The sequence below is a fragment of the Macrosteles quadrilineatus genome, unplaced genomic scaffold (genome assembly GCF_028750875.1).
Source record: "Macrosteles quadrilineatus isolate MER2022 unplaced genomic scaffold, UCM_ALF_1.0 Scaffold_1__1_contigs__length_201487025, whole genome shotgun sequence".
NCBI classification, from domain to species: Eukaryota; Metazoa; Arthropoda; class Insecta; order Hemiptera; family Cicadellidae; genus Macrosteles; species Macrosteles quadrilineatus.
The window spans coordinates 87,776,260-87,784,401 of record NW_026542594.1 but is presented as its reverse complement, the minus strand read 5'-3'; the positions used below and the strand labels follow the sequence as shown (position 1 = coordinate 87,784,401).

Here is an 8,142-nt window from a genome sequence, read left to right as displayed (position 1 = left end):
TATTAAAATCTCATTTTTCAGCTTTTAGCCTATATGATGGTGTTTTCAACGATCTTTTTAGAATCTGCATTACATACTCTATCAGAAAAAATATATTTTGTTGCAGTAGAACCCATACCGACCTTGTAAATTCGGCTTAAATAAAACAATTTAAAAAAATGAATAAAAGGGTGTCCAATTTGCTTAAGAATTTGCTTATACATCCTTTTAATATGTCAAATAGAATAAAAAAACTTCCCTAAACTGTCATTAGTGTAGGGTAGTGATCGTTTCCCACTATTTCTCTCAAGCCTACGCTGTAAGATTTTTCATTACTTATCGTCATTAAATATAGCATAATACTGCATAATGCATAATAATGCATAATGCTTATAAAAGTGATCAAATTTTGATCAATCGTTTGACGTCAAGACCAGGGTTTGGACCTTTCCAGTACGAAAATGTTGATCAGATCAATGACGTAAAACAAAACAAATGAATAACGACTAATAATGAGTATTTTTTTTTTTAATTATCTTACTACGTATAGCAAACAAAATACAAATACATAATGAACGGAAATAGAGTAATACACTGTATTGGTGTAGATTGTTCATAAGTGATTGTGTGGTATAGGCAGATAGGCTACCTATTACAGTCAACTAGGCAGGTATGATTAGTGTAATGGAGGGGTGAGTTGTCAGTCTCCACCACCTCTGGGTGGGATCGATGGTGGGTGGTGGTGGGTGGTGGTGGGTGATGGTGGGTAGTGGGTAGGACGAAGGATCGGGATTGTCAGTAGGACAGCGACAGCGAGGTCCTGGTCACAGGACGCGGGTGGCCCTAGGCCGAGCCGCCATGTCCTTCTAACCAATCAAGGTAACTTAACCTCTCTCATACATGTGTAGCAATCACTTTTACAACTTACTATCTAGTTGTATACTAGATATTGGGTGGTCACTACTACAATAGTTTTGCTATCGATATTATCAAGTATAATTTTGAAAACGAATGTATGAGTGAAGCACATGTTCGTGTTTATGTAGTACTTATTTTCAAAATTATAAATTAGATTGATTTTACTAATAATAGTAAAATTTAATATGATGTTCTTTAACAGATAATCGAATTTCCAAGCAGTTTCTGGAGCAAAATGTGTTAGTCATTAATGTCCCGTTGAAATGTTTGTTGTTAGAATTATATTTCAGTAATTAGGTCATAAGTACGGCTATGAAAGTGATGCATGTGAAATCTATATAAATAAAATTAGAGTTTTGTCTGTACATTGCTTAGAATAATGAACTTTTTGGTTATTTTTACATTTCATAGGTCAGAGAAACCGAATCAAACCTTATCTCAATTTCTGTCTGTCTGTCTGTCTGTCTGTCTGTCTGTCTATCTGTCATTCTCTTGGTAACGCTAAAATACGCACTTTATTACAACTACTCCTCAATAACTATAGCACTGTCCCGCCTGAAACTTATTTTCCAAATACTATACATATATGAGATGGTTTTAGACGTATTTCATCGAATATGAGACAGTTAGATATTTAACAGTAAACCCTTGAAAATCAAGTTTTTGTCGATTTTTGACGTGGAATTTCTGGAAGCCCATGTTAACCTTATGAGAAATGAAATTATTGAATCTTAACAGCTGTTTCAATTAAACAAGTTGGTTCTGTTCTGTGATGTTCAATAGCATTAAAGTTACAAGGATTACCAACAGGGTGCAGCACTAGCACTATTATTTCTTTTACATTTATGACAACAGCTAATTTGCAACCTGGAGGCGAGTGAGCGTAGCGAACGAGCTAACCTGAAGGCAAGTGAGCGTAGCGAACGAGCTAACCTGAAGGAAAGTGAGCGCAGCGAACGAGCTCCAACATACAGGTGAGTGAGCGTAGCGAACGAACTTCAACCAGGACGTGATTGAGCCATGCAAACGAGATCAGATAGTAAAAATAAAAGTAAGCCTACCGTTATAGGATCGACCGGCAGACACAGAGGTAATTTAACCTTTTATTGATTGTCATACCGATCCGGAACAACAAAAAACAACATAAAATGAAGCTATGTATAATAGTTTGGCCAGCATATCTTAAAATATGCAAACCAACTGCTGTTCGTTATATAAGAAGGTTTCAACTGAATATTATAAGATCCCCGTGCGTAGAACGGGTACACAGCTAGTAATAGACTAAATTATGTATGCATAATTTTATTTAGTAACATAAAAAGATAGATTAGAGTATTTTCAAAGCTTAAAAAGTACTTAATTTGTCTCTTTTGTTAATATTATTGTAATATTGTAGTATTACAATGTAAGTTTTCAATAATGTAAAGGTTTAATATTGAATGAAACTATTTAGCCAATTCGGACTAATCATCTAATAACAAAGTTTTGAGCATACATTTAAAAAATCACATCATATAAAAATACCCCCGCCATAGCAAACCTCCAGACTAAGCGAATTTCCATTTACGTGGCTGGATTTCTACTAAAATATACCCTGAAAATTGTCAGATTTATTTCCTATTTAAATAACATTAATTTTAATGAGTACCTAGGTTTGCTGCAACGGGGAAGGTATTGAGGTGTGTTTTTTTATTAAAATGTTGAAAGCTTAGTATGAAATAAACAAAATTGCCAAATTTGATTAAAATATATTCATAAACAAGCAAACTACAAGAGTTTATTTATTCCCCATAAGAATAACATGGGAATTTTAAATTAAAATTTTTCTTTTAACTACCTCCGTAACCGTTAGGCATACAAAACCGCTTCAATATACAATATTATTTCTTTTTTAAGCTCTACAAAATGGTCTGGAAAGAAATTGTGAAATTTTATGTTTTAGAGTCAAAAGTGGGTAAAACAAATTTTTACCCCATAAACCCCCGTTCCCATGTCCGATCATGCTGGTTCACGAACTCGTTCGAATAAACGTAGGTTTACACGTTTCTACCAAATTTCATCAAAATCGGATCATTTCTTATCAAGTTATCGCGCTAGCGGACACGTATATATATAAATATGTATATGAATTTGAACGGAGGGTGTTTTTGGCCTCTGGGGACCTCAAAACGAAAACGTAAATCTGTCCCGGGTCCAGGTCTTACCATGAGTTCTACGGTAATAGCTTATTCCCTATAAGGGAAAATCGCTAAAAACCACCGCAGCAATCCTGCAGACAAAGTGAATTGAAACTTGTCTGATAAAACGTTTACTAAAATATTTCCTTAAATAAGACATATTTATTTCCCATTTAAATAACATTAGATTAAACGAGGGCTTAGGTTTGCTTTTACGGGGGAGGTAAAAAGTGTTTTTTTTTTATTGACCAAGCGTTAATAGCATAGGATTAAATAAGTAAATTTACCAAATTTGATTAACATATATCCATAAATAAGTAAACTACAACAGTTTTAATTTTCTCCATATGAATATCATAAGAATTTTAAATTTACACTTTTTTAATTTTCTTTGTAACCGTTAAGCATACAACAACGCTTCAATACACTAAATTATTTATTTTTAAGCTCTACAAAATTGTTTAGAAAGATATTACCAATTTTATTGAACCAATTTGTACCAATAAAAATCCCCTAAATCCCCGTTCTCATAGTCCGATCATGCTGGTTCGCGGACTCAATCAAGTTTATCCCGTCCTACTGCTCCAAGCCAAATTTAATCAAAATCGGACCAAAACTACTCGAGTTATCGCGTTCACGGACAGTGGACACACATATATATACTGTACTAGCTGGCCTGACACGACGGGGCCGACATCCCATGGAAGCGCCGGGTGAAGTACCTCGGCGTCCTGCTGGATCAGCGACTCACCCTGACTCCCCACGTCGAGAGGGTCTGCAACCTCGCCAGGAAGGGTCTTGGCGCCATCCGCCCGCTGCTCCGTTCGAGGAAGTTGTCGACGACTGCAAGAATCCGTCTCTACACGGCCCTGCTACGGCCGGTCCTCACGTACGCAGCCCCTGCATGGTACCACCTCACCTGCAGAACCGCTAGATGGAGGCTGCTCGTCGTCCAGAGCAAGGCTCTTCGGCAGGCGACAAATTCACCCTGGTACGTGAGGAACCCCGTCATCAGGGACTCCGCAGCTATCACGACTCTCCGAGACTTCATCGACGGCCTTCGAGCAAGACTTGAAGAGACGGCGGATGTTTCTCCTTGGGAGCACATCAGGGACCTGGTTGCTGAGGATATTCTCCAGCTCCGCCCCCAAATCGACGACTAACCCCCAGAACGACGTTGACGTCTACAGGTAGCTGAGCTACCAGGGCTTGGACCCACAGCTGTCAAGAAGTATATGCTCCTAGAGAAAAGGAGCTTCACGAGACGTGGCGCTAGTCGCCATAGTCAAACACACTTGGACTTGGACTTGGGACGTCGTCCTGTCCTAATGGGGTTTTAAGACAAATGCTCGTTCATTTTCAAGATGAGCTCGTTCGCATCGCCCAATCACGTCCTGGTTGAAGTTCGTTCGCTACGCTTACTCACCTTTAGGTTAGAGCTCGTTCGCTATACGCTCATTCACCTTTTGGTTGCAAATTAGCTGTTGTCATAAATTCAAAAAAATAATAGTGCTGCACCCTGTTGGTAAACCTATTACTTTTTAATGCTATTGAACATCACAGAATCAAATTGTTTAGTTAAACTAGCTGTTAAGATTCTTTATTTCCATTTAAACATAAGTACTCATAAGGTTAACATGGGAAACTCTAGAACCACTAGGGCGGAGCCCTTTTGACGAATCTGTACCAAACTTCACACACCATCCTTGAATAATGCTTAATAATGCCTGAAAGTTTCATTACCATCTGTCGTGCGGTTTCGGAGTCCATAACGTTCAAATATATATATATATATATATATATATATATATATATATATATATATTTATATATATATACATACAAACTTCTACTTTTATAAATATAGAAGAAGAAGATAAATATACAGGATGTCCCAGGATAGGTGTCTCAAATTGATTACGGAAAAACGGCTTAACCTACAAAAATGAAATGGTAAAAACTGAGGGTCACTAGTTTGAATCTCAGAATTTTCCAAAGTTAACATATGTTATGTTATATACCATTTTAAATGTATTTAATAGAAAATCATTTTGGCTAAAACAGCAATTAATTATCTTTTTCCGTTTCAAAATGGCAGCAGTTTCTTTTATTGAAAAAAAAAATCTATATATTTTTTAATACTCTGTGCTTCCTATACCAATGCACTTAGCCCTTTTCCGGTTAAATTTTCTTACTTGTAATGAAATTAGCTTTACTCCGATATGCTACAAGTAAAGGTTTTATGAAACGAGAAAAATAAAAATAAAATTATTTTTGAAAATTTACAAATGCCCATTGTTCAAAATTTTCAAATATGATCATACGTCAAAAGGCACATCATTTTATTGGTTTTTAAATTCTGAACAACTTTGTAATTTACATACTTCGTATCTCTTTTAGTTTTTGTGTAAATAACAAAAACCCTAATTGTCCTATATCAAATGCATGTCATTTGGGTTTAACACTAACATTTTTTTTTAATGGGGCCATTAGTGTTAATGTGAATTGCGCCATTCTGATACCTCTGAATATAATAAAGACCATTTCTTCTACTCTAATAAAAATAAAATACCAACGCTTATTCACCTTTAGGTTGGAGCTCGTTCGCTGCGCTCACTTGCCTTCAGGTTAGCTCGTTCGCTACGCTAACTCGCCTCCAGGTTGAAGTTCGTTCGCTACGCTCACTCACCTTTTGGTTGCAAATTAGCTGTTGTCATAGATTCAAAAAAATAATAGTGCTGCACCCTGGTAATCCTTGTAATTTTAATGCTATTGAACATCATAGAACAGAACCAACTTGTTTAATTGAAACAGCTGTTAAGATTCATTCATTCCATTTAAATATGAGTAGTCATAAGGTTAACATGGGAAACTCCAGAGCCACTGGGTCGGAGCCCGAGAGTCCGATCAGAATAAAAACAACTTAGTTTTCATATTTAATGTCTAAAGAATCAGTGTACTAAATTTCAGCCTCCTAGGTATATGGGAAGTGGGAGAATTAGTGATGAATGAGTGAGTCAGTCAGTGAGTCAGTGGGGGCTTTGCCTTTTATAATATAGATGGTATCATTAGCAACAACATCTGATTACAGTTAAAAGGGTTTTGGTTTGTATAAACAGGCCATATAAAATAGATTATACATATTTACACATTAAAGACTAAAAAATATGAAATAATTTATAAATAAAAAAGCTGTTTAAAGTACTGTACCACGTTTTTAAACGCACTAAAAAGTCGAAAATAATTTATAAATATGTAGAGAGAATAAATACTTGTAAGATTTAAAACGAAAATCGTGGGGTGGATGCAATAGATAATATGAATTCAATAGGTAAAGATAATCGTAAATTAGCATGAGCCCCACGTTTTTTTGTTTTTAATCTTACAAGTATTTATTCTCTCTACATAATATTTATAAATTATTTTCTACTTTTTAGTGCGTTTAAAAACGTAGTACTTAAAAAAGATTTTTATTTATAAATCATTTAGATTTTTTACACTGTATTATTGTTTTTTTGTGTGCAAAAGTTGGAACCTAAGTAGTAAGCCTAAATTTTAACCGTTTTGCCGTATCTCAAGCCGTTTTTCAGATAAAAGATTTGTTAAGCAGTGCCGTGCCGGCAGCGCTTGGAGTCTGTAACCTTTGCACCTATTCTAGAGCCAACGCCGACATTATACTACAGTGAATTGACATACAAATTAAACTGTTTAATTGATTTACCAATAATGGTTCCCATATAAAAAAATGATAAAACATTTTAGATTTTTAGATTTTTTACGCTGTATTATTGTTTTTGATCAAAAGTTGGAACCGTTTATTTTAACCGTTTTGCCGTATCTCAAGCCGTTTTTGAGATATAAGTGATTTTTAAGTTTTGTTTGAAGAAAAGCTCTAAAACTTTCAACAGACAGTTTCACTAACATTTTACGACCCTATACGATTAAATTCTTGTGTCATCCTCATAGTAATCTTGCCCAGTTGCAAGACAGTTTAAATAATTAAATATCATTGTTGTAGCCCCGGAACTGTAATATAAAATATTTGGTTTTACATAACTTTTTATCAGTTCCAAAAGTAACCTTATGTTCCCACTCGTGTACAGACAATGTTGTATACTCTTGATAGGCATATCAAACTAAAAGTATACGTACGTGTCTTGTGTAAATGTTGTTTGTCGTGTAATGTGTAATGAGAACTAATTCAAGCTGATTTATATATTCCTGTAATGAAGTGTTTGACAATGGCAGCTCGCCGAAACATGTAACACGGTGACGAAGGTTACTTTTGGAACTAATAAAAGGTAATGTAAAGCCAAATATTTTATAGTTAAATAATGTCGGAGTCCGAGGAGATGTTTATTATGAGGCGGGGGTATTTTATTTTTATTAGAGTAGAAGAAATGGTCTTTACTATATTCAGAGGTATCAGAATGGTGCAATTCACATTAACACTAATGGCCCCATAAAAAAAGGTTAGTGTTAAACCCAAATAACATGCATTTAATATAGGACAATTAGGGTTTTTGTTATTTACACAAAAATTAAAAGAGACACGAAGAATGTAAATTACAAAGTTGTTCAGAATTTAAAAACCAATAAAATGATGTAAAGGGATACTTATAAAGTGTGGTTTTTAGTAAAATATTAATAGCTTAGTATAAAATAAATAAATTTGCCAAGTTTAATCAAAATATTTCCATATTTTCAAATTTAAAAACTTTTAAATGGGTTCAGCTGTACTATATTATACGTGTTTTGATAGAATATTTAATGACGATTCTAAAAATGCCATTGAAAATATCATTATGTAGGTTAAAAGTTGAGAAATATGAGATTTTATTAGACAATGTAAAGAAATTTGGAAAATTCTAAAAATGGCTGTTGCCGGAAGTAGGAGTGAGATATAACCATCCAAATTGCGTATTTTTATAGCAATTTGCGTGCATAATAATGCCTTAAAATATTCGACACTGACTACCGAACACCCTGTATATATATATATATATACATAAATACATACACATATTTTGTGCTGTTAATATAAAGTTAATCCACATACAAAAAGCTT

At 34.6% G+C, this 8,142-nt stretch overlaps 1 protein-coding gene across 1 annotated transcript in view; it reads left to right on the top strand.

The window, feature by feature from the left end:
* The first annotated feature begins 795 nt into the window (after positions 1 to 795).
* The window catches only part of LOC128983821 (synaptic vesicular amine transporter), a 107,793-nt gene continuing 100,446 nt past the window's right edge, over positions 796 to 8,142 (top strand). The window contains exon 1 of the mRNA XM_054403139.1: positions 796 to 858. The gene's annotated coding sequence lies outside the window, so the exon portion shown is untranslated. The remainder of the gene's footprint in view (positions 859 to 8,142) is intronic.